Genomic DNA, 27,449 nt, shown 5'->3' with positions numbered 1-27,449 from the left:
GTAGTAGTTGTCTTTGGACATCCACTTTCTGGTATTCCATAGCTTCGTTAATACTTTCTGGACCTCGCCCTGTTTGGACAAAGCGATATATTTCGTCTAGGTGTTCACCCATTCCTGGTATCGTCATTAAATATAATGTAGCTCGTCTTATACGTAGTGATGATATGAGCAATTTATCCTGTCTACCTGGTACTGGGTCGTATCTACAATCCACAAGCTGTTCTTTAAACATGTCGGATGTCGCTATTTGGGGTGTACGTTGGAGTGCTAAATCTCTAAGGGTCTGTTTATTTCGCGGCGGTGTGGCAAACATGTCTGTCGTACCTCCTGTAGCACCATCTGAGGTGCTAGGCACGAAAGGATTCGTTGGGCGTAGGATAGAGATTGTAGATGCGGGAAAAACTGTAGAAACGGACGGGCCTGTTGGAACTTGTGTAGGAGTTTGTAGTTGCGGGGATACAGACGAATGCTCTTGGTGTTGAACACCATCGGCAAGCGATGTGGGTGGTATGGCATTAGCATACTCGGGAGCTGCGTCATCTAAATAGGAGGAAAGGAAAACGTCCTTTGCTGTTTTGGGATGTGTTTTGGGATGTGCTTTTATCGGGAGCAATGGAGGAGTTAAGTCTTTTGGTATTTCCGGGGTAGCCTTGGGTAACCCTTCGGCCAGAAGAGGATACATACCATTCATAAGAGTGTTTCTTTGTCTATCTACTTGTTCTGATTTTACTCGGGTACCTTCCTCAAGTAATAGATTTTCTCGGGTTTTATTTGAATTCTCTCTACCTTTCTCTTCCTGTCTGAGTGCTTTTTCGGTACGTCTATATGATTCTTTACGCCATAATTCAATGGCATCTTTCTGTGACTGTCTGGCTTTCTTTTTCCATAATTCTTCTTCTACTCTCATGATGCAATCTGCATCCCAGGTCCCCGCTGCGGGCCATCTCTGACTCTCTGGTAATTCTTTGGTGTAGTCCACCCATAAATCAAGAAATAATACGGCATCTAGGCCATGCTTATGATACATAAAGTATCCTGGAGTGTCCCTAGGTGGGATGGGAACAGCTTCTTCGAGTACCCCTTTTCTGGTTTTGATCTGTCTTAGTTTCGAAAAGAGCGGCATTTTTAGACCTTATTACTAGAACACACTTTATACAAGAAAACACAATAATGAACAGTCATTCACACCACAATATATAGAACGTATTTAAAACATTTAACGCTTAACAGTTTTACGAACAATGATAACTAATAGAAAACTAGTTACTGACATAATACTGACACTAGATAATACTTATTTATATGCAAGACATACTATATATACTGCTAAACAGTACAGATACACTGCTAAAACAGTGCAGACCGGATTTGTGTACCCAAACCCGTCTTGACCGGCACAGACTATGTGCACGTTAAATGCCTCCCCGGTAATGGTACTCACCGGGTAGCTCGGAACGGAAGGCCTCGGAACGGAAATGAAACTGGACCGGACTCGACTCGACTCGACTGGACTCGGAACTTCGGAACTTGGTGGGACTCTGTATACCTCGGATCTTGCTCTCTCAGCTAGGCTCTGGTCGGGATACTTCGCACGTCTCACCGCCTCGTCTGGGTGTTGATCGCAGCCTCAGTCGTCCCCGCTTGGCCGGAGGGAGATACAGGAAATCCTGCAGGTACGCGTTTTTGTCCGTTCAGCTGTGGCAGGAGACCGGGCCTGCAACGCACCGCCGGCGCGTGAGATGAGAAAGTGTCCCTGTTCGGGCGCCAATTTATGTGGTAAATATTTCATTACCGGTACTATTTTTTATGCGGTAAAGTCTATTAAGAATAACTCAGTAAATATAAGAGGCAGAATCCGTGGTATTAGAGGTTTTAAAAGGCTTTATTCCTATACAAAGGAATACAATTCGAATTGTAGGCATTCTATTCCATCACCACGAAAGTTCAGGAAGGAAGGGCATACATTATTGACAGATAAGCAGTTTTATAGAAAATACGTTACAGTGAAACAGATGCAAGAGGCGTAACAGCTGATAATACAGATAAACTGTGCATACGTAACTAATAGAGGCGTATACATGGGTGTAACTAAAATACGTCATTAAACATGATGTCACAAGTGGGTGGATCCATAAAAGAATCCTGCAATGTCAGCAGAAATGTTTGGCAGAGATGCGCGCGCAGCCGCATGACGTGTGATTGACGTGCAACTAGAGGGTGAAGGGGACTTGACATTTAGCTCTACATGTGGAGACAGAAGTCTGGGGTTATGTCAACCTAATCCCAAATCATATCTAATATCCTATGTTTAAAGAACTGTGTTATCCAAAAGGAGAGGTCTCTAGGATAGAATCTATTCTATACTTACTGTTAGTGCGTGTGCAAGCGTCTAAGTGTCTACACTAGATGCGAGGGGGTAGGAATATTCCATGGTAACGGGGCTATGAATTACTTGCATGAGGACAGCGAGGCCTGGCCCCTTTGCACGGTAGCTGGAGGAATGTTTACCTAAACTACTAGACAGGAATGCATCGGATGAGGAGCGGAGGAGATAATCTTGAAGGTGAAATACAGTTTTTGGCAGGCGATATGCTGGATCAGGCACCGTTAGCCGCGCAGGGAGTAGGACAAAGTTCATGGTCACAGATGCAGGTTCAGACTGGAGCTTTCAGAAGCAGAAGGCAGGAAAAGGCTTGATGACAGAATTCGGGCCTACTCGCCTGAATCTGTAAAATGTGGAAAGTGAACCATATAAAGTCGGTGGCCTTTCATACTTAGGAATGGAATATCTGACCCATTCATGGCGGGTCTGAAAGAGGACATGTTGACGGTGGACGCACATATATTTGCGTCTTCAAAACTGGAGCAGGAGGGAACATACATGTACTTATAGCATGCACATGGAGCCGTTGGGGTCTACGATAGGGGACATAACTGATCACAAAATTCACATTTCCTCAGTATGGTCTGGACCATGATGACTCTCAGTTCTTCCATACTGTGGGGGTGCAGTGCAGCAAATTGAACCCCCAAACGATTTATGGGGCAGAGACTGTAATGTCACACCGGACAGTGCACTAGAAAGCATAAATGTGAAGGACAGGCAGCAAATGGGAAAGACCCTAGTCGACACTATGTAAAAACACAACCTTCATGATGGCTGAAAAGATATACATCATGACAAATGAATATACACATTCCACTCAGCTGTACACAGAACATCATTCAGGCTGGACTATTGGGTAGGTTCCTGAGATGTTTTGGGGTGCATGGAACAGATAGAGCATCTCCCATGCACTTACTCCCCCGTGGTGTTGACACTATGGTCCTCTGATTGACCACAGGTGGCCCTGAGTTGGAGATTCCAGCCTTCCATGCTTCTGGACATTGTCTTCAGAGAGAAGATCAGACAATGCATAGCTGAATACTTTCAACTATATAAAGACACGGTGGAGAGTAAGAGAATCCTCTGGGAGGCATTCTAGACTTCAATCAGGAGCGCGTTCATTGCCAAAGGGCACGGTATCCTGAAATCCATCAGGGATAGATTGGCCACACTGGAGCGGTGCTCAGGTGCCTAGTTCATAGGCAAATTACGGACCTGGCCCTCTCACTTCAAGCAACCAAACAGGACACTCTTTTGGAGTAAAAAGAAGAGGTGATGAGAGAAGTTCATTACCTAGGGAAATATGCAAAGGTAAGAATTGTCATGTAGTTCCTATAAACCTATATAGGATCTACGCGTTTAGATAACTTAGACTGTGGGATTGGTGTCCAGACTGATTTCAGACACCCCCACCGGGTATGTTTGCTTTTATACCAGCTAGCTCACAGTGTCACTAGAAACCCCTCTTACCAAGGTGAGAATAGTTCTTGGCAACTATCAAACATGACAACTCTGTCCCGTCAGGGATCGTGGAAACAGTACAGTACTTTTTGCTCAGTCATTCATGCTCACTTTGTCTCAGAGAGATACAGAGAATAAACGGTGAGGATGTTTTCCAATAAGCATTTATTGGACCACTGTCATTCTAGTGTAAAATAGGTGTGCTGAAACAATCATAAGACAGAAGCAGATATAAATGATTATAAGCACCAACAAAATAAAAGGGTGGTAGATTCCTCCCATAGTGCTAAAACAATGAATACAGGCAGGTATATAAAATACATGACAGTAATAATGCGTATTATAATAATAATAATAAAAATAATAATATTATAATATTATAATAATGCAACCCTAACTAGATGTATCTAAGTGTACCTATCACGTATGTAGGTGTAGAGCCAAGAATCCCTCTTGGATAAAGTCAATCTCATTACCTAAAGTGAGAGACTGTGGGACCCCGTCTTGGTCTCGAGATGGACCCCCCTCGAGGGATGTCAGACAACTGCGAGCTGGAGTGTCTACATGCAGGAACCTCAGCATCTCGCATCAGTGTGTCAGCATGGAAGCCCTTTTCTCCTCTCCCTGACTCAGCACAGATATGGTGTTTATATACCCAAAGTGGTACCCTCAGGGGTTTTACCTTGCTGTGTCATGTCGGACGTAGCATGACGGAAGGAATGGCCCTTATACATAGTTATATGCAGGAGATGGTAGTCCTGCTGAGTTTCCAAGAATCCTCATGCATGATGAATGATGCTAGTTTTCAGGGAAAACCCCACTTCTTGTATGCAGAACCGTAACTAAGTAAAACTGCAAGAACTGTTATGTTGTGTAATGCCAGGGGAAAATATAGGTGAAAGGTTAGGTTGCTACCTGAGCCTATATTGGGGTACCTATATGAAACTTAACAGAATATATGGAGAGGGAGAGTCCCTGGGCGCACACTAGCCAGCCTTTTAAAGCTGAAGTGGAAACCTAACCACATTGCTACCATTGATACAGGAGAGGATCGCACAACCCACCACACAACTGATATCCTGGCAGCATTTGCCCACTATTATACTACATTATATAGCTCATCATGCGGTAAGCAGATGGGAGGCGTGGGCTAGTATCTAGATGCAGTGACATTAGCGTGGGTGGAGACAGCTGAAAGGGAGATTCTGTTCGCCCCTTGAAGAGGAAGGCATAAAAAATGTGGTCAAGGATCTGAAAGGGGGCAAAGCACTTGGTAGTGACGGTCTGATGAGTAAGTTTTATAAGGTGTACATTTATCTGCCTGCTTCACACTTGTTAGAAGTATATGGAGAGGCCGTGCTAAAGGGTGCATTGCCCCCATTGGCATGGAAGCTGATAAGTGATAATGCTGCAGAAACCAGGGAAGTGTGTGCATGAGTGCAGATCAGCCAGACTGCTGCCACTTATAAACTTGGATAACAAGATACTGACTAAAATACTGAGGGCTCACCCGCTGCCTGTGATGCGTGGGCTACTTCTACCGGACCATTCTGGCTTAATACCGGGATGCTTGACAACAGACAACTTGAGGACCCTGTTCACTGCGGTGAATCAGTTTGATTTAGAGCTGAGAGTGATGACAATGTTTCTTGACGGGGTCAAGGCTTTCGATTCAGTAGAATGGCCGTTTATGTTTGCAATGCTTTCTAGAATAGGACAGGGTAATGCGATGATGTGCTGGATTTCTCTTTTTTATGCCAGCCCAAAGGCACACATACAGATTAATAGGCAAGTGCCACATCCCATAGCTACCCAGCTATGGAGCACGGCAGGGATGTGCTCTGTCACCCCAGATTTTTACATTGGAAATTGAACCACTGGCATCTACTATGAGAAGCACACGACCATAGGGGTATACAGTTTGGCATGAGGCGCCTAATGATCTCCCTGTATGGAAATGATGTACTTCTGATAGTCAAGGACCCAAAGGTCAATTTACAAACAATAATATCAGAAGTTATGCAGTTTGGGGAATGATCTAACTTGATAATCAGCTGGATAGAGTCTACTATGATGCTATTAACACCTAACCCCAGACAACTCATATCAGACTAGTCATAACAATGGCAAGAACCGCCAATCCGTTAACTCAGGATCCACTTCCACATAGCCTTAGGGGTTATGCTATGCGAAAACTATGGCACTACGATCAATAACATTGCGAACAATTTTGAAAACTGGATAAAATAGCAGCTGGCAATGGCACGTATCATAATAATAATGAAAATGGTGGTATTATCACAAAAATTATACTTGTTTCACAACGTTCTTATACCTCTCAATAAGGCCTATTTTCAGCAGCTTATGTTTTTGATGATATAATTGGCATGAGGAAGACAACAGCCCTGTTTAAGTTGTAATGTACTACAGGGACCATTTAACCAAAGTGTGTTTGATTTGCCAAATTTCGGAGTATCTACTTGATTGCACAGGCCCGGTTCGCCTCTCATTGGTTTCATGATTACTATCAAGTCCCACGTAGAGACCTGGAGACAACCTTGGTAAGCCCCAATAATCTCTCGATAAGGTAATATTAAAAGACCCCAAAAGACCCAGAATTAAATTCACCCAGTGAATTGTACAGTTTGGGCATCGTACAGACTATCAATTATGTGTGCGATCGACAATATATATTTCATCTATGTGCCTCTGGTCAGGAACCCTCAGTCCGAGAATACGTTGGAACCAGTGTTCACTAAATGTGGCAGCAAAGGGAATCCTTTAAATGGGAGAACTTTAGAAGAACAATACCTTCCTCACACAGATGGACTATACCCAAGGGGCTCTTCCTTAGATGTGTTTATATAGCACTCCTTAAAAGAGACAGTTAGACAACTATCCCCAAACTTCCAGCAGGAGCCCCTAAGCTGGAGTCTGCTCTCCTTAACAGTAGTAGGCCCTGAACCCACAAGATTGATCACTCTAATGTGCAATGCTGTAATGGGGGACCTGCCACCCCTCTATGCCAAGGCTAGGTCACACTGGAACCGAGAATTAGCATCTGATCTGACATAACAGATGAGCAGTGGTCAGTTTGCTCCATGCACACCAAAGACGTATCCGTGAGTGGGAGGCACAGATTGATTAACTGCAAGTTTTTTTACAGGCTATTTTATGCGCCTGTATCACAGGCAAAGTTCACCATAAGCGGAGATGCCCAATGCTTAAAGTGCAGGTCCCCGGAAATTGATTTTCGGCATCTGGCATGGGAGTGCCCCCCAATTAGGGATTATTGGAATCAAGTGTTTGGGACACTAAATGCAATGATGAGTCTATCACTGACTGCGGACCAACTAATGGTGCTGCTGGGCTATATTAAGAAGGTTCCCAAGAATGTTAAAAAAAAATGGGGGGTTGGCACTCTTGATGCGCAAACGAAGAGTAGCCATGCACTGGGGTAGAGGTAGGGTGCCCACGACAGCACAATAGATCACAAACATAGTCACATATCACTAGCCTGCTGAGACCTATGGCGGATTACTACCTACAACATCTTGCCCAAAAAACATATGGGGAACCCTCAGATTGCACTTGGTAGAGGCTATGGTTAGCCCAGATGGTGATGACTACATAACATGCTGTGCACAACACATACCTGGTATACAAATTCTGTCGCTGTGTAATGACATGGTAAAGTACGAATATACGTTTAAATCCGTCTGATTATGATATGGTAACTATGTATCCTGTGTACAACATATTGATCAGTTCTGTACTGCTGACATTAACAGCTATGTGATAAATAAAGATACAAATAAAACATTTGGAAGATTCATGATTCTGCTGACTGACTGACTGATTCTGCTACGTTTTATATGTGGGTTATAAATGTTGTTTTGGGTGGCTTTCTATGTTTTTGCTTTACATGTTGTTTTTTGGGGGATTTTGGAGCTTATTTTTCATCTAGATGTGCTTCTTTAACATTTCAAAGAATAATAGTTGTTTTTAATCAAAATTATTTTTCATTCCTTTTTATGTATTATTGTATTAATTGTTGTACTTTTTTAATTTGTTCCGTTGTCCTGGAGCATTTTTTATCATTATTTTTTTGTGTTTTGGGTGGATATCCTTCAATCTGAAATTGTATTGGATGATTTAATATTCTGCTGATTATGTGTGCATTTGTTGGCCCATTTTGATGGATACTAACATGGATTTGTTCTTTTAATTGATCCTTCACAAGGATTTTAGCAACAAACTGTAAGTACAAATTTATTTAATGTATTTATTTATATTATAGGCCATGAAATATTTTTATATTGATGTTGTTTATGTTATGTTTTTATGTATCATTGTGATCTATATGTGTATAGTTTTTTTTAGAATTTTGAGTTTATTTATTTAAGGAATAAAGGATGTCTTGATTCCTATTTCTTTTTAATTTATAAAAATATTATTTTAATTTGTATTTATTATTCTGAGCACGTTCAGTTTTGTATAAATTTTTGAATTTCCAGATTGATATTTAAAATGTATTTCAATATTATATATAATTAAATGATGACAAATTACGCGCATTTCGTTATTTGTAAAGATTGAGATTGCATTTTTGTTTAGCGTGGGAGTTTTAAAGCTGGGTTCTTGCTATTAAACCTAGATATGCTAAGCTTTATTTGTTAGCAAACATTTTTTCGGTCCTTGCTAACATTTGATGCATTTCTTTTCGGTTTTTCGTTTTTCCTGCTTGATTTGGGGCGATGATTTTTAGGGGCATATTATCAAAACAGGCGATATAATTATTGCCGCTTTAGCGGCAGAAAACTGCAGCTAAAACGGCGATAATGGGCTTGATAATATGCTCTATGGAATTCCAATTGAAGCCCATGTTAGATGTGATGGACATCTAACCTGAGCTTCAATTGGAATTCCATAGAGCATATTATCAAGTCCATTATTGCCGTTTTAGCTGAAGTTTTCTGCCGTTAAAGCAGCGATAATTTTATCGCCTGTCTTGATAATATGCCCCATGGTTGTTAGTACAGTTGCTCTTGCTTTAGTGTTCTAAAAATCGGTACAGAGTAGGATAGCTTCTTCCAAGTGTTCCCTTTTTCCTTCCTTGTGTGGAAGGAGAGAGCTTCTTGCAGTGGTACCCCCATCAGCTCGAGGAAAATACTCCGGTTCGAGATATTTGATGCAGAACTTGGACCTCAGGGGATAGAATGGATTCTACAGCTCGAAATAATAATGACACATGCAGAATTTACCTGGGGCTGCCTCATTCATGGTGATTCCTGCTGAATGCTCGACTGCCTTAAACTTTGTATATGTATGCGGTAGTTGTACTTTACCTAAGCATGCTGATGTGGCTGCAGCATTTGGGATTTGCTATGTGATCGAAAAGTCGTCTCTTCAGCACTTGAATATGCGAATTGTGGCTTAGTGCACCTTTTTCTGTTCTGTTATATGCTGTGATCTATGATACTGAACTTAATGAAACAAACTTCCATGAAGAAAATGGGTACTGTGACATGTGAGTGAATTACTGCGCCCTACATTGCGCCCTATTAGGATGCAGAGGATATTGAGAATGGACCTCTGGACCTTATAGGGCACTGTCTCCCTCTCTCTCATTCAGATTTTTAGGTTTTTGGAACATGGTGCTTCTTTTTCAGTGTTATCTAGCTCTGTGGTGCAGTGATGAATATTTTTTGTAATATGCACCACACGTTGGGGACAAGCAAATGTGATCACAGATGTCTTGAACACTGCAACAGCACACTCGCATTGAGGCTTCTGACTTAAGAGTGCAATAAGTGAATCATGCACTGCCCCAGAACGAAAAATCAAAGCAATAGCAATAAAGCCTAATTTTATTTGTGCTGATCTTTTGAAAGTATCTGACATGACAAAAAGCATCTAAAGGAGTATTCTATCACCTCTAAAGTAAAAGAAATGTAGAATTCTGTAATTAAACTAAGGATACAACCTGGGTGTCGGTGGTGAGGGCAGAGTATGTCTGGCGTATCTCTCTTTGAAAAACCCTTTTGATTTCTGGGTTTTCCAGGCCAGTGAGGGGCCCCCTCAGTGGGAAACTTCATGAAAGATTGGCTTCTTGAAACACTGCACCTGGAAAAACTATCAAAACTTTGTTCGATTGAAAGGGAACACAGAGTTGTTACAGCTGCCGCTTAAACCTGGCACTTTCCGAATGAAAAGTACGGAGGTGCAGTCATAAAGAATGCTGTATTTATCAATGATGTGCAGTTTAAGGTTCTAGTAATTCTAATCATGCCCAACTATACTCACGGGGTGTAGATTTATTGTTCTTAAATAATGTCTACAAACCATAACTTCAAATACGTGTTACATGTCCCAACTGAGGGACTTATTACGATGTCGGTCGGAAACTAAACCGACCGACTCCTTGTCAGAATCGGTTCCGACCGACTTGCATTCAGAAGAGTCCAACCGACCACTTACAATGCTTCTGAATACAGTTCGGAAAGTATCCCATTGACTTTGATGGGAGCCTGTGTTCCGACTGACAACACAGGCTCCCATTGAAAAAAGGGGAAAACCTTGCACCCTGTGGCGGGCACCCCATGGTACCTGCCACACTGTGAATGGTTTAACAGGGGTGTCCCTTGGGTACCCCAACATCCCCCAACAAGAGGCCTCAGGATTAAGAGGGGCCTGCTAGGGGTCCCCAAAGTCAGTTTCCAATAGTGTTTACATGTCAGACAGACCAAGTTGGAAAGGCTGTCAGAATCCGACATCGTAATATGCTGGTCAGAAACATGGTCCATAGAGCTGTACGATTCGGCTTCGACTGACTCGGAGTTTCAGAAAGCTGGTCGGAACCGATTCAGAATAACCAAACGATTTGCCTTCCCGACCGAGAACAGTCGGTTGCAAATGTTTCTGAGGCGGTGTGAAACATAGGTTCCGACACGGTTTAGAAGAATCCGACTGCCATTCGGAGCCTTTCCTACCGACATCGTAATTAAGCCATGATTTGAGAACAATGAAGGAAGGGATTTTTTTTTTCTTTCTCTAGAACTTGCCTGGGATTGGATTGATAGGAAAAACCACACAGATCATAAGGAGAACAATATCCAGCTAATGCACTAAAATGTTGGCTGTAAGAAAATATTTAGAGTGTTCCTGAAAAGTGGATATAAACGTGCATTCAGCATGCAGAGCTAAAGTTAATGAAGACGGCTCCTTGAGTATAACTTGATTGAAGGGTCTCTGGGGCTTGTGATTCAAGATGTTAGTTAAGGATGGCATCATATGTTGCACATGGGGAAAGGGGTTGTTCTCCCAAACCATATGCTCCCCCATGGTTTGTAAGATAAAGCAAGGGAGAGCATCTCAGGTCCTTGTTGGCTCCTATTTTGAAGTTCTACTGGATCCCATATGGCTGTACTTCCCTGATTCTTTTTTATTCGAGTTTTTACCCCAAACATTCCATGGAATTAATTTTGTTAGATGTCCCTGACAATATAAAAGTGACTCTAGACGTGGGAAAGAAAGCAATGTTAATCTTCCTCTATCTCCCACGCTTCACACCATCTCACATGCCATGATCCTTCATTGAATCAAGTTTCATGGCATTTCCCACAAAACTCTGGCCAAGATTAAATCTGTTTTAACTGGTCACAGACAAGTAGTCACTTTTGGACCTTACACTTCAACAGAAAAATTATTTGAAGTTCCTCAGGGGTCATCGCTTAGCCCTGTACATTTTCATATTTACTTGTCCCTTCTAATTTCTGTGATAACCTCTTTTAGAATTGCCACTACATCGTATGCCGATGACATGCAGCTGATCCTTTCACTAGATATATGTTTCTTAGGCTCCGAACTTAGTTTGAAAAACTGTCTTAGCAAAGTTATCTTGTGGATGCAAATAAATCATCTAAAATGCAACACAGATAAAACAGAGATTCTTCTATTCGGAAAGTCCAATCTTTTTTCACCAATCTAATGGTGGCCAAATTATGTGCCTCTGCCTTCTGCCACAGTAGAAGTTGCTCAAATCCTGGGAGTACAATTTGACATTGCCCTCTCTTTCCGTCCACAAGCCATGGCCGTGGCAGGCATATGCTTCAACCTTGTCAAGTCTCTTAGAACGTTTGTTTACTGTCTTCTAGCTGCAAAGAAATCAATTGCATTTGCTCTTATCACCTCCCGGCTTGACTATTGTAATAGTCTATATGCTGAAGCCTCAAAATAAATTTTGCACAAATTGCAGATGGTGGAACATGGAGCCAGTGGACATGTATTAGAACTCCCCAGACAGAGCTCTGCCACCTCCGCCTTGAAAACTTTACACTGGCTACCAATAAATAAAAGGATCCTTTTTAAGGCCCTTCTACAGGTGTTCAGATCATTCAGAGCTCCTGGACCCAAATACCGTACCACTAGAGTTCTGCATTATACCCTGTTAGAGGGAGTTAAGGGAGCGTTTTAGGGGGCATGGGGCACCTTCACCGAATGTTCGAGGGAGTGATTTAGGGGGCATGGGGCACCTTAACTTGAGGGGGGGTGTGCAGGAACGTTCACACTAAAATGAAGGAAACAAATGTGTGAATCATGGAAACTAAGCCAAAAGGTTTAACAGATTTATTTAGAAGGTGCAGTTTCAAGAAAAGGGAATTTAAAATACAACATACAAAATATAGTGACCTCGCATTCACAGAGAGTCTTACTAAACAGATGGCACTTTTATCTAATTCTCAATAGGACTCAGAAGACATTGAAATCATTTCATTAAAAGAAAGCAGCCTTGCAATTATATTGTAAGTATTAAATTCTGAATAAGAAAACACAAATTTAGGGACAAAATAGCATAAACAACATATATAGCAAATATATTAGCAACATAACTTGTATCTTTAAAAACACAGTCTGTCACGTACATACAGACAGGGAGGTAGTCCGATAAGAAGTCTGTGAGGTGTTCTTTTATACCCTTTAAGACAGTGAGAAGTGCCTACAGCAACGTCATCTCACGCCAGTCCTACCTACGTCAATTACACCACGGGTCACACATTTATCAGAAATGTCCCGCTTATTCTATCAAATGTGGAACATAGACCAGGCAAAAGGTTATGTTCTCAGGCCAAGCGCTTGTCTTAAGTTGCATAGGGCAAGCGGAAAAATATATAGCAATGTCCTGTTTGCCACATCCATCACCCTGGTCTGAAGTTCTTGTGGTGGGAACTTCCCTATTCTTATGTTCTGACGTACCCAGGATGCGGTGGGCTATATTTCGACAGGATAGAGAGAGCGACAGTGAACTTTGCACACGGGTAGGGTGGGGGCTATCCAGTCTGGAGTAGTGTGCCTCGCAGAGAGAAGCTGGCTGGGAATATTAGTCATACAGGCTTAGAGCCTACTGTTCAGAAAATTGGGTGCAGAACTCTGGTCAATTTAACAAAAGCCTACAAATCAGGCAGGCAAGGCCTATGCAAGGGTTTCATACTTCAGGTGTGGGCAGAACGGGCCTGGGGAACCATATGATAAAAATAGACCCTGCGTCAACCCCCACAAGAATGCTCAGATCATCTCATGATAATATTTTTAAGCTCCCTTCATTCGCAGTAAAAGATAGGGGCAGTACATTGTTTTCAGTACTAAGATCCAAGGCGTAGAATTCACTTTCTAGCCATCTGCATTTCACAGAATCAGAAGACCTTTTTAAAAAGCTTCTGAAGACCTGTTTTGTCCAGGCCCTGGTAACACTCTGCTATTCTTTTATTTAATGACTGGTTTTCATTTCATCTCTTCTCACTTCAATTCAATCAGCTGCAACCCTTGCACCAGGATGCTCCATTAGGAATGGCAGAGCGCTTTAAAAATTATATATTCATTCGTTCATTCAGTGTTGATAAATGTTTAATTATTTGCAAAGGATAGGAATTGGGGAAGGCAGTTGCTATGATGGGTTTTCAGACAACAATTTTGGTTAATGGACATGGACAACAACAAGGGGAAGAATTCTGAAGTTCTTGCTTTTTTTTTCCAAGTTTGGATGAGATTAGTTGATTAAAATCGAGAAATGAGGCTTAGAATGCTTCCTGATGGAGGTGTGATGGATAAATTGATGCAATAAGGAACACTGAAATATTTTAATTACAAATGGTATGCCGGGTAGGGTTGAGGGGATGACATGGAATGTCTGGGGTTTTAATAATTTCACTAAACGACATGGAGTACCATTGCTCATAAATTAGAGCTCAATTCAAATTGCTTTCCTACAGGAGGCCCATTGAAGAACAGCCAAGTCAGATAAGGCCCACTGGAAGTGGGGCAAGATCCATTACACACCGGAAGCTACTCATCCTATGCTAGAGGTGTGATCATTTGGATTGTAGGGGATATAACTTACAAAATTCAAAAGGTGGAGATGGACCCAGAGGATAGGTTTGTGTTGCTTGCGGGTTGATGGATAAAATAGACCTTGAATGCTTAAAATCCATGCCCCAACTTCACCAACATGTACTGTTTTCCCCAAAGCTTCAGGAGATGATCACATTTAATGCGATTTTATCAATGTTATGTTTTTAATTGTGTAATATATGTACCTAGTATAGGATCTCTGCTATGCAAGAAACGTACAACAAAAGTATGAAACAGATGTGGGACATACTTATACAGTTTATTTTAGTTGATGTGTTGAGGGTTATGCACTCAACAGTACTCTTGTACTGCTTTTATTCCATTTCATTTGGGTCCTATTGTCAGGCATCGAATCATCTTTCCATATAGGCAGAATATCTTGGTAGAACAGTGTGTATCATGTGAGGAGCAGAAGAATTATGTCTATTAGTGTATTTAAAGTATTTATGGAGAGAATTATGGAGTGTATAATTACCAGAGGGTGCTGGTGCTGAATTAAAAATGTGCATTTTACTTATATCAACTTTACAATGATAATTAAAACAACCTAAAGAGAAAAAACTAGATTTTTTTCCTGAATGCTAAGATGTTGTCAGGGCCTCTAAGCTCCAAGGTCAAAGCATTCCAGGCCAAATCTGTCTGGTAAGAGAATGCGCAGCCCCTAGTCTTGTCCTTCTAACCTTTGAAACCACTACGAATGACGCTGAAATAGATCATAGAGCATGCATTGGGAGAAATGAGGAGAGCATATGTCTGATAAAGGCTGGCTCTTTACTGAGTAAATATGTGAAACAAAGAAAAAGAACCCAAATAATACCCTTGTCTTCGCCAAAAGCCAATGTAACTTGTGAAGATGCTCATATATTGGAGTCCAGCGGGGCAACCTCAGGAAAGGATGTGTGGTTGCATTCTGAACAAACTGAAGCTATAGAGTAGTGCTGGACAGAATCCTCAGACAGAGAGCATCTAAATAATTGATTCAAAATTACACTATTAAATGCACAATAGAGTAGTTTAGGGGTTGGTGGAAGAAAAAGCATGATTTTTCTCATGCCATTAATATGATAAATATAATTGACCAATACTTTGTCCCCCAGAGCTCCTAATGAGGGATCCTCATCAACCACACCCACATTTTTCTCAGTCTTGGCAGGTCGGGGACAATTCCACAATGCCTCAAACCACTAGACAGAAATCCATAACAAAGGTGAGCAACCTACCACATCGCTTCCTTCTTATCAGAGTTCAATTTTAGTCTGACTGAGTTTCCCAGTTTGTTGACATAAGGATGAAAATGCTGAAGTTCTTCCTAAATACTGTTGCAACTGGGTTCAACCCATTCAGTGCGCTGTGGTAAATAAAATATCACGCTGTCATAATTTTTCAGATATCAATAAGATCATGCATAAAGCAAGAGGCTGAGTCTGTGGTATCAGATTCATAAAGGGCTTTATTCCAATAACTCGAGTCAAAGGGAGAATATTTCCATCACCAAAATTGGATCTGGACGGGGCTGAAAAGTATTCTCAATATTCTCAAAACATTATTCACAGAGTACAGTATATATACATTTCTCAATTGTACGTAAGCAAAAGAGCAAGAGAGAATGAGATAAGAGCATGTGGGCGTGTAAGTAGGCGTGAAGGTGGGCGTCCATGTGGGCGTCCACTTGATGATAATGGGTAATTTGTCATGTGTGGGTGGATACCTGGAGATGATTTCGCAATGTCAGCAGAAATACTTGGCAGAGATGCGCGCGCAGCAGCATGACGTGTGATTGACGCGCAACTAGAGGGTGAAGGGGACTTGACATTTAGCTCTACATGTGGAGACAAAAAGTCTGGGGGGTCAAGTCAACCTAATCCCAAATCATATCTAACATCCTATGTTTAAAGAACTATGTTATCCACAAGGGAAGGGCTCTCGGACAAAATCTATTCTATACTGACTGTGAGTGCGTGCACAAGCGTCTAAGTGTCTATATGAGATGCAAGGGGCAGAAACTTTCCATGGTAACAGGGCTATGAATTACTTGCATGAGGACAGAGAAGCCGAGTCTTTTGCTCGGTAACTGGAAGAATGTTTACTTAAACTACTAGGCAGGAATGCATCGGCTGAGGGGGAAGCAGATAATTCGAAGGTGAAATACAGTTCTTGGCAGAGAATAGGCTGATGTCAGGCTTCGTGAGCCGCGCAGAGAATGAGACAAAGTTCATGGTCACAGATGCAGGCTCAGACTGGAGCTTTCAGAGGCAGAAGGCAAGAGGAGTTTGATGACAGAATCAGGGCCTACTTGCCTGGACTGTAAAATGGTATAAGTGAACCATATAAAGCCGGTGGCCTTTCATATTTAGGAATGGAATATCCAGCCTATTCATGGCGGATCTGACAGAGGACATGTTGACGGTGGACGCACATGTATTTGCGTCTTCATAACTGGAACTGGAGGGAAACATACATGTACTTGTGACATGCACATAGAACCGTTGGGGTCCAAGATAGGGGACATAACTGACCAGGAAAATCCACATTTCCACATTCCCTCCTTGTCCCCTACTTGCCCTTCAAGAGATATCAATCTTCATCAATCCATTGATCTGTTCATATAGCATCATTTGTTCTTCTTTCTTCTTCCGTGATCTTGAATGAAATCTTGGTGGTGGAATACACGATGTGGCACACAGACCACAAATCGCTGGTCCACATTGTAGACATAGACAGCAACTGAATAGTATGAGAAGGCCAATACCTAGGAAGGATAAAACTCTCCATCCCCAGGCTGATATCACACTCCAAAACCAACTGGACCAAGTCCAAGTGCCTGGGTTCTGGTGTATCTGGTTTACAATCTTATGAAGGCGAGTTATGGCTTTATATACAGATGGCGAATTTTCTGGTATGAAAAATGCAACAGCTTGATTTGATGACCCTACAAGCTCCGCCCCTATCGGCCAGGATAACGTCAAGGACAAGACTATTTTGAAGCACAACAATCCGCATAGCAGACTGCTCTTCTGTTAAATTGCCTAAGGCGGAAATAGTTTCGTTCACTACTGCTTCAAGGGTTCTGGTTAATCTACGTATCAGCTTACTATTGGTAACTGTACCTATATAGGGAAAGAAACCTTTATTGAAATCTGTGTATTTTTCCCATGCTGCTTCAGTGTAATCGACAATTGGGAGATCTCTCTGCTGTCTATTGTGTACTAAATGAGTATTTCTATGAGAATCAGGAGGAGCTAGGAAAACAGGTGGTAGGAGGAATGCTATGTAACAGGTACCATCCCAATCTAGAGGTAAGCGTATATATGCGGTCTGGCCACATATAAAGTAGGAATGACGAGAAGCTCTAAATGTAGACTTGCCTTGATCACTGAATTTTATTACAGTGGTGCATTTACTATGGCCAATGTGTATGGAGCCATTCTTTCTTATACATAATTCCCCTTCTACTGGGAATACGGACATGGCGGGCAAGATTGGTGTAGCTTCAGATTCAACGTTCAGGATCATGAGGTTAAGTGTAAAATTACCTAATCCATATACTTCATGTTCTAGATCAGGTCCTGTTCTTTTGGGAAGTCCCTCCTTGTTAGGGTAGCAGACTTTAAGCAAAACTAAGTTCAGGTTTCCCCATACCCAGTTGTCTTGATAAACTGCGGAATTCGAATCTAGGGAATTAATCAAACTAAACCATGCTCCACAGGAGCCATTGTGTGTGAACGGATAGAGAAAAAGGGGCAAAACTCCCTTATAGTTCTGATAGGGGGGGAGTCGGCCACAGACCCAGCAGTCTGTAGCATTGCTAGTCTGATGTGAATGGTGCAGCATCTGAATAAAGGTATTGTTGCGTAAGGCAAGTCGATATGATAGCTCATAGGATGGCAGATCACTAAATGTGTGCTTTATGGTATCATTAGTGGAGGAGTATAAGAGTGAGGCAATAGGAGGAAAAATAGCATGTAGTATTAAGCTGATACATATTATCGTGATGCACATAAGAGATTGAAAAATTACAGTCACTATACATCTATTTGCTTCTTATCTTGCTCTCTTATTTTTGCTTTATGTTATTGTCCAAGATCTTATGCGAGCCAGAATACATGTTCAACCGCTTCACCACCTAGTGGACTTAATTGATCAAACGGGTTCTGACTTTTTGAATCAAGGTTTAGCTTTGTGGAAACTTCTGGGCATTCTCCTCTAGAAAATGTTGTTCAAAATCCAAAATCCAAGTTCAAAGTTTTTTTTTTTCTTTGTAAAAGAGTGGTGAAGGTGCAATCATCCTTTCCGCCTTTTGACTTTAACGGCCGTCCCCGTGGTCCAGAGCACTGACTTTGGCGCCTTCCATCCAGGAGCGATGGAGTATTCTTTGACCTGGGTGTTGTCAGGCAAGGCGGCAGCAACCTGCGAACAACAAGAGAGTAGTGCAGACATCAAGGAAGCCAGGTAATCTGTCAGCATGTTACTGTCAACATAAGTAATCTTTTAGGCATTGTAGTGCCCACATATTTTGGTGGTCTACCAAAGACCACTTCATAGGGAGATAAGCCTGTTCTAGAATGAGCTACCATTCGCATGTAAAAGAGGGCAACCGGCAGGGCTACCATCCAGTCTATACCTTTGTCTGCGCAAAATTTTAATGTCTGATTATGTCTTTCTACAAGGCCTGCTGCTTCAGGATGTCGCACACAATGGAATTTCCAGGTATACCCTAACAGAAGGGACACCTGCTTCATTAGTACCAGGACATATTTGTAACCTCTACATCTGTTTATTTGGATATAATCCATTTGGAGCACTTCAAAAGGGTGGTCAGGTGGATGGAATCCACCTTGTTCCATCGGAATGCCTTTACCTGCATTGAATTGGCAACAGATCATACATGTTCTGACCTTTTGTTTCGCTGCTGCACGCAGGTGCTTGTTGAACCATATATTCTGTAAGCTATCTATCATTGCTTTCTCTCCTAAGTGTGCAGGACTATGTGCGGTATTTATAATCACTTGTACCATGGTATCAGGAAGAAACCATGTGGATTTGCCCTTATTCATCCAACCCTGATCAGTCAGTACCCCTCCTTGTTCCGACCATTTCTTTAATTCGTCCATAGTAGCATGTGTCTGTATGTCTTGTACATCCTTGGAAGGATCCCTAACTGTCATGGCTTTGGACACTTATTGAACCTGTAACTTTGTCATGTCTAGTGGGGTCTGAGCTGTCTGTTTAGCAGTTCGGTCTGCCAGATCATTGCCTTGGGAAATGGTATCTGTGGCTCTAGTATGTGCTTTACATTTTAGGATAGCTATGGCTGTTGGTAAATGTATTGCTTCCAGTAGGGCTTGAATAAGGGGGCCATGCTGTATCTTGGCCCCATGAGAGGTCAAGAAACCTCTTTCTCTCCACAAAATCGGTGTAAATGTTTACTCTCAGGTGCTTAGCTCTTATGCACGCTTGTGTCAGGGCGATGAGCTCTGCTGCTTGTGCTGACAATATGTCTATTCTTTTAGTCTCTATTATTACAGTATCAGTAGTCACTGCATATGCTGCCACTAATTCTCCCGCCCCTGTCCTCATGCATGAGCCGTCAACATATAGTGTTAGCTCGGGGTCTGGGAGTGCAACATCTGTCAAGTCTTGTCTTGGTTTAGTCACGGTATGTATTACTTCAACACAGTTGTGTGGTGAAACGCTTTCTGTACTGGAGGGCAAAAGGGTAGCAGGATTCAGTATGTTGCATCGTCTGATCTCTATGTGTGGTTGAAATAACGTTGGCTCATAATCCGTCAGTCTAGCTACAGTCAGGTGTTGTGTTTGTGTCCGGTTCAAGAGAACCTCTACTGCGTGTGGTACTTGTACTGTCAGAGGGTGGCCCAGCACTATCGAGTCACTTTGTCTTATGGCTAAGGCCGTTACTGCAACTGATTTAGGCACGCAGGCAAAGCCTGTGCTACTGGGTCTAATGTACTAGAAAGATAAGCACAGGGCTCGTGTTTTCCTGCATGATCTTGTGTTAGGACAGATAGTGCTGTTCCATCCCGCTCTGTCACAAAAAGCAGAAACGATTTGTTGTAATCAGGGTTTGCTAAAACTGGTGCTTGACATAAAGCTCTCTTTAATTCTTCAAATGCCACAGTGTGTTCTTGAGGACTTTAGTCTTTTTGTGTCTTGGGCTGTGAAAAACCAGAAATCAATTGAATACGTTCCGGTGCCCACAACTAATTCCCCTGAAAGATCACAATAAAACATGAGAAAAAGGGGAAAGCACCATACCTATTTCCTCGGCTTAATTTCTAAGGGGGCTAATTTCTAAGGGGCTTAATTTCTTAAGGGGCTAGCGGGAAGCGAACCTCCTCAGGGGCCAGCAGAAAGCCAATATTCTCCTCCTTCCCCCCCTTTTTGACAGGAGGAAATCTGAAACAGATTTCACTGCTGGCAAACACTATCAAACCCTGTGTCTTGACAATACTATTAATCCCTGTGTGTAGCTACTGGGCGTAAGCAAAATTATAGGAGATACACAGCGTATTTGAAACGGCGAGAAATCCTTCAAATTAATGTACAAACCTCATTGTGTTAGCTCATAAGCTGGCCAAATGACATCTCATATGCTAATGTCCCTATTACATGAACCTACACCAACCTGAAGTCAATATTAATGCTAGGAGGCCCTAATAGGAATGCTAAATTACCTAAATATTCGGAAAACCAAGTTTAAGAACAGTTGTTAATGTTGATAATTAATAATTTATCTGCTAAAGAAATCAGTCATTTTGCAATAATTTCCACCTATACAATAAATAGCCTAATTTAAAAACAAGTCAACTTTTGGGGCCACCACTTACAAGAATGAGCTTACTAAAGCAAACTTTAAAAAGGAAATCCTGTCAGATATTTTCTCATTACCCTAAATACCGGGCCTCATATGTCACTCTGTGGTGGCAGTCCTTATTTAAAACAGGCCTTTCAAGAGTTAAAATGCGAGTGCACAGATCATAATTGTTCCTTAATGTCCAATCTGGAAACATATGACCGAGGCTGCCTGTCTATAAGAGAAAGGCAGTTATGTGAAAAATATTTTAGTCTTGCATAACTTTTCCTTTTTTTTTATTCATCTCCAATACCAATTAGACATACACTGATAACGTGTTGTCTGCTATTTTGACAGCATGATAAAGGTAATATCACGTCTGTGAAATTTAGTAATTGTGAACAAGTTCCAGCCAAGCGCTGTGCAAAGATCGCCGTCGTCACGACTATCTCTGTACTTGCACAGGAGAACTTTGTATTAAACGCTAAACAGACTGGTCAATACAACACAAAAACAAAACATATATAAAATACATATGCCAAGCCATCAGTATACCGGGCACAGAAAGCATAGACAATTACACTAACATATATAAATGAGCAGCGATGCGCAATTACAGTACCTACAGCTCAGATGCGAACATTCTGGCCTGCTTAATTTGTCAGGCTTATAATCAATAACTTATTTACCTGCCCTATACAACCCCATCTGGCAGTGGGTCATCCCAATGATGACCGCGTCAAGTCTGACACACAGGATCAGCAATAATAATCAAAAAATGACGAACACACGAACCTGTCTCTTTTTTTTTTATTTATTTTTTTTATAAAAATGAGCTATGCATCTTTGTACACAATGTACCCTTATGTCCTAGTCGAAGATGCATCTCACATCTTTCCTCACAGACCCGTAACCACTGGATCATTTATCCAATGCAACTGGTGGCAGCTTGTGGCCACAATTCAAAAATGTCTGAATTTGAAAATCGTTTTTATATAGGCACATAGCCCTTAAAATTCCAAGCAAGAGCAACATTTTACTTTCCGGCCAGAAGCAATATAACAATTGCTAAAAAATAAAACAAATCTTCTCCATAGACATTTCCTCGGGACACTTGTTTTGCACAGAATAGAACAAGGGAATCTTTCTCAACTTACATTTCTCAGCTGCCCTGTCTTATCAGAGAAGCTAAAAATAGCCCCTCAGCGCGGCCTGAGCCTGGGCTGCCAGCCATCTTTTTTTTGTTTTTCCTACTCCTGGCCCCAAGGCTCTCCAGCTGCAGGCATTACACAGATGCGATGTCAGAGAAGCCTTCTAAGCAGTGCCCTGTTCTGCTCCTCTCATCGGCCCCCACCTACACTGGCTACAAGGTCAGAATCTGTCTCCGATTTCTGTATCACATTCTGCTCTACACGGCCCCCACCTTCTCCTCACTCTGAAGCTGTCAAAGACAAAAAGACTACTCAATTCCATAAAAACTGCAATAATTCGCTCAATTGAAAAATTATTTTTACATACAATTTGCACTCAGGGGGTCATAATCTTACCGACTTGACCCAGCACATTGGCTCACTGGACCACCAAGAACACAAACCTGTATTCATGAACAATTTGCAAATTCGAAATACCCACAATTCTTTTTTCAAGCTAAACTTTTCACTAATTATTTTTCCGTTAACACTTTGTACATTAGGGGTGTCATCAAATCACAGGAGTTGCTCCTTCTCTAGCTGCACCCCTCTCAATTTCCTATTGACAACGTAGTCAAATGTTGGACCATGTAAACACCAGCTATGCGCTGTTCATTTGGTGGGTGGCTCAAGAACCTTTGGGCTACTATGTAATTATTATATGTATTATAACTGGTCCTTCTACTGGGGCCACTCTTGCTAGGTCCTCTGAAAGGACGGGATAAATACCAGCAACGTCAGTATTTCTTTTTCTGTCAGCCTACGCTCATTTTACCAGCTCTAATTCCTCCTGTAACATCTCATCCTTGGCTTTTCCAGACACCAGTCCACTCCTCTCTGCTTCGTGAAACACTTACTCTGACCTTCTATGTGACGCCTTGCGCCAAAAACTCAATGGCATCCTTCCAAGCTGGTCTACATTTTCTCTTTCATAAGAGTGTTTCGTTGTCCATCTACTTGTCCTGCTTTTACTCGTATACCTTCCTCAACTAACACGTTTTCTCGGGCTTTGTCTGAATCCTCCCTACTTTTCTCTTCTTTTCTGAGCGCTTACTCTGTGCGTCTATGCTATTCTTTACGCCATAATTCAACAGCGTCTTTCTGGTACTGTCTAGCTTTCCTCTTCCACAACTCTTCTTCGACTTTCATGATACATTCGGCATCCCAGGTCCCAGCTACGGGCCATCTCTGACTTTCTGGTAACTCTTTGGTGTAGTCCACCCATAGATCAAGGAATAATATGGCGTCTAAGCCATGCTTGTGATACATAAAGTGCCCTGGAGTGTCCCTAGGAGGAATAGGAACTGCTTCTTCAAGCACCCCTTTTCTAGTAGTAATCTGTCTTAACTTCGAAAAGAGCGGCATATTGACAACTGATCTGACACCTGGTCTTGAACACACTTAATACAAAAAGCACAATAATGAACAATCATTCATACCACAATATGCAGGACATTTTAACACATTAAACATTGAACATAAAACATTTTAACCTTTAAAAATGACCAACAATGATGACAGTCTGCATAACTAATCACCAAGCAGAATTCTTGACAATAACTAGATACTTCGGAATACTTGATATACTGCTAAACAGTACATATACACTGCTAAACAGTGCAGACCGGATTTGTGTACCCAAATCCGTCTTGACCGGCACAACCTATGTGCGCGTCAACACGCCTCCCCGGCGATGGTACTCACCGGGTAGCTCCTTGAAACGGAAGGCCTCGGAGAATGGACTGGACTCGACGACTGCGGACATCGGACCCTCTGGACATCGGGACTTCGAAAACCTGGTGGGCCTCTGTATACCTCGGACACAGCTCTCTCGCAGGTGGGCTCTGGGTAGACAATCTGCGTTCCTCACCGCCTCGTATGGATGCCTGGTCGCAGTCTGTCCCCTTCATTGGCCTGAGGGAGTTGGCGGGAAAACCCGCGACGTGCGCGCTTGAAGTCCATCACGGCTATGGAAGGGGGCAAAACTGGACCTTCATCTCCGGCGTGTGGGGAAAGAGATTAAACTGTTCGGGCGCCATTCTGTGGTAAATAAAATATCACGCTGTCATAATTTTTCAGATATCAATAAGATCATGCATAAAGCAAGAGGCTGAGTCTGTGGTATCAGATTCATAAAGGGCTTTATTCCAATAACTCGAGTCAAAGGGAGAATATTTCCATCACCAAAATTGGATCTGGACGGGGCTGAAAAGTATTCTCAATATTCTCAAAACATTATTCACAGAGTACAGTATATATACATTTCTCAATTGTACGTAAGCAAAAGAGCAAGAGAGAATGAGATAAGAGCATGTGGGCGTGTAAGTAGGCGTGAAGGTGGGCGTCCATGTGGGCGTCCACTTGATGATAATGGGTAATTTGTCATGTGTGGGTGGATACCTGGAGATGATTTCGCAATGTCAGCAGAAATACTTGGCAGAGATGCGCGCGCAGCAGCATGACGTGTGATTGACGCGCAACTAGAGGGTGAAGGGGACTTGACATTTAGCTCTACATGTGGAGACAAAAAGTCTGGGGGGTCAAGTCAACCTAATCCCAAATCATATCTAACATCCTATGTTTAAAGAACTATGTTATCCACAAGGGAAGGGCTCTCGGACAAAATCTATTCTATACTGACTGTGAGTGCGTGCACAAGCGTCTAAGTGTCTATATGAGATGCAAGGGGCAGAAACTTTCCATGGTAACAGGGCTATGAATTACTTGCATGAGGACAGAGAAGCCGAGTCTTTTGCTCGGTAACTGGAAGAATGTTTACTTAAACTACTAGGCAGGAATGCATCGGCTGAGGGGGAAGCAGATAATTCGAAGGTGAAATACAGTTCTTGGCAGAGAATAGGCTGATGTCAGGCTTCGTGAGCCGCGCAGAGAATGAGACAAAGTTCATGGTCACAGATGCAGGCTCAGACTGGAGCTTTCAGAGGCAGAAGGCAAGAGGAGTTTGATGACAGAATCAGGGCCTACTTGCCTGGACTGTAAAATGGTATAAGTGAACCATATAAAGCCGGTGGCCTTTCATATTTAGGAATGGAATATCCAGCCTATTCATGGCGGATCTGACAGAGGACATGTTGACGGTGGACGCACATGTATTTGCGTCTTCATAACTGGAACTGGAGGGAAACATACATGTACTTGTGACATGCACATAGAACCGTTGGGGTCCAAGATAGGGGACATAACTGACCAGGAAAATCCACATTTCCACAGCGCACAGAATATTTGCTTTTTGGATCACCCGGTTTTGGACTTTTCACTGTGGGTGAGTGTCACTACATGTGTCTCACCCACTGTAATCACATGGCAAATGGACTGCACATGTTTGCCACCTGTGTCAGCTTTTTAAGAGAAGGCTGCTGTGACACAGCAAAGGTAAGAGGCACTTGGCTGGTTACACATGAAAACATGTGCACATGCGTGTGAGCCCAGTAACTGTGCATAGGTAGCCTGGCACAGAGGTGACTCTGCAGGATGAAATACTGACCTGGGGCAGGCCTTATAATGTCAATGTACAGTGATAGGGAAAATCAGCGTGATTTACTGTTTTTTCTGTAGTGACATATTATTAAAAGCCTAGGGGAGAGAACTGCCTTAGAGTGCAGTTTTGGTTCCCTTTGGCCTACAGAGACCAGTGACATATCAAAATGAGGTCTAAGCTGTGCAGGAAAATCGATTTTGCAAGTTCAAAAAAGATATTTGTAGAATATAAGGTTCATCCGCTATTGTCATATTTCTCTGGTTCAACACAGGATCAGAGCTCAGGCCTTTTGTCATCCTACTGTGGAAGGTTAATTGCATTTCTCTCTAGCAGCAGGAACAAAGGGCTCTCCACACAAAGGGAGCAATTAACAGTGCTTCTCCCAGCTCCTGAGGAGGAAAGAGGTGAGGCTGAGTGATCTGCATCAATCAACAACTGTCACACTTTACCAGGAAAGGGCCAACTCATACCCACTGAACAAAGGAGGGAGTCCAGAGCTCTGGAACCAACACAGGAGGGGACTCCCCTTTGGGAATTTAGTGAGAAATGGCTTGATAGTGATATCACTGAGGGGTGGAGCTGAGGCCCTCAGAGGATATGTGTCAAGTGACTCATGGATGACGCCATTTTGTACTGTCCCATCAGCTGTGCAAGAGGGTTGGGACGGGGTGTATAAGTGCCAAGGCACTCTAGGATTGGCCAGGGTGCCCTGGCTTCTGGAACCTTCCACTACCCTTTAAAACCTCTTGCACAAGGGGGAGACTCTCTCTTGCTTGGAGATTTGTCTATGCTTTACTGCTGGAGCTTGGGGCTGCCATGAGCAAGTGGAAGGAAGGACCCCCTGATGCCCACAAAGGATTAATGGCTCTGCCAAGTTGACCCCAGGACTAGGGGGGTCTCCTTTTGGGCCAGTGAGGGTGTCCCTTAACCTCCCTGTGGACCATTTGGAGGAGAGCTCTCTAAATAGACCTCTAAAAAGAGATCATGAGGAAGGTTAGTGCAGGGAGCTGGGAGAACAAGCTCTCCAAAGATTACACCACTTTGGATGTGAGGAGCCTAGTGCTCACCACCAGGTGTAAAATAAGCCCAATATCGTAAAAATCATCCAAACAGGACCCGAGTTATGGCATTCTAAAGTTGGGTGACCTTTGACCTTTCTTTCAGATGAAGTGAGTGGGACTCAGCAGCCATTACTTACCTTACCCTAGGGCCGGCCAGACCCCGGGGGTCGGATCATGATTTCTTTCCCCAATTACTTCAGGGAGGAGGTGTGTATGGGGCCCCCTCTCCAGACTCTTGCTTGGCCCAGGGATCCTGTATTTTTTCAAGGAGGGGGCAGGGACCCCATTCCTGACCCCCGAGCAGCAAAAGACAGAGGGAGTCCTGCAGTCACACCCTTCGCAGTGGTGATGTATCTGCACATCCCAGCATGCCTGTGTCTGGGGGTAGTGGGTAGACACCACAAGCACAGAGAGCCCTGCCGCAGGAGCTGGCAGGAGAGAGAAGCTGCAGGCTCCCATGGCTGCACATGGAGGCGCAGGCCATGCGAGAGCCGGTGGGGCAGCAAGGGGTAGGCTGTCCCATCCCCATGCCACTCCAATATTGAGGAGGCATGGGGTGCCAAGGTAGGAGCACGTACCCCCAAAAAAGAGGAAAAAACACAAAAGGAAAGCCTTGCGGCTCTCCCAGATATTC

Source organism: Triturus cristatus, chromosome 8, assembly GCF_964204655.1.
Source record: "Triturus cristatus chromosome 8, aTriCri1.1, whole genome shotgun sequence".
Classification (NCBI taxonomy): Eukaryota; Metazoa; Chordata; class Amphibia; order Caudata; family Salamandridae; genus Triturus; species Triturus cristatus.
This window is presented reverse-complemented; position numbering follows the sequence as displayed.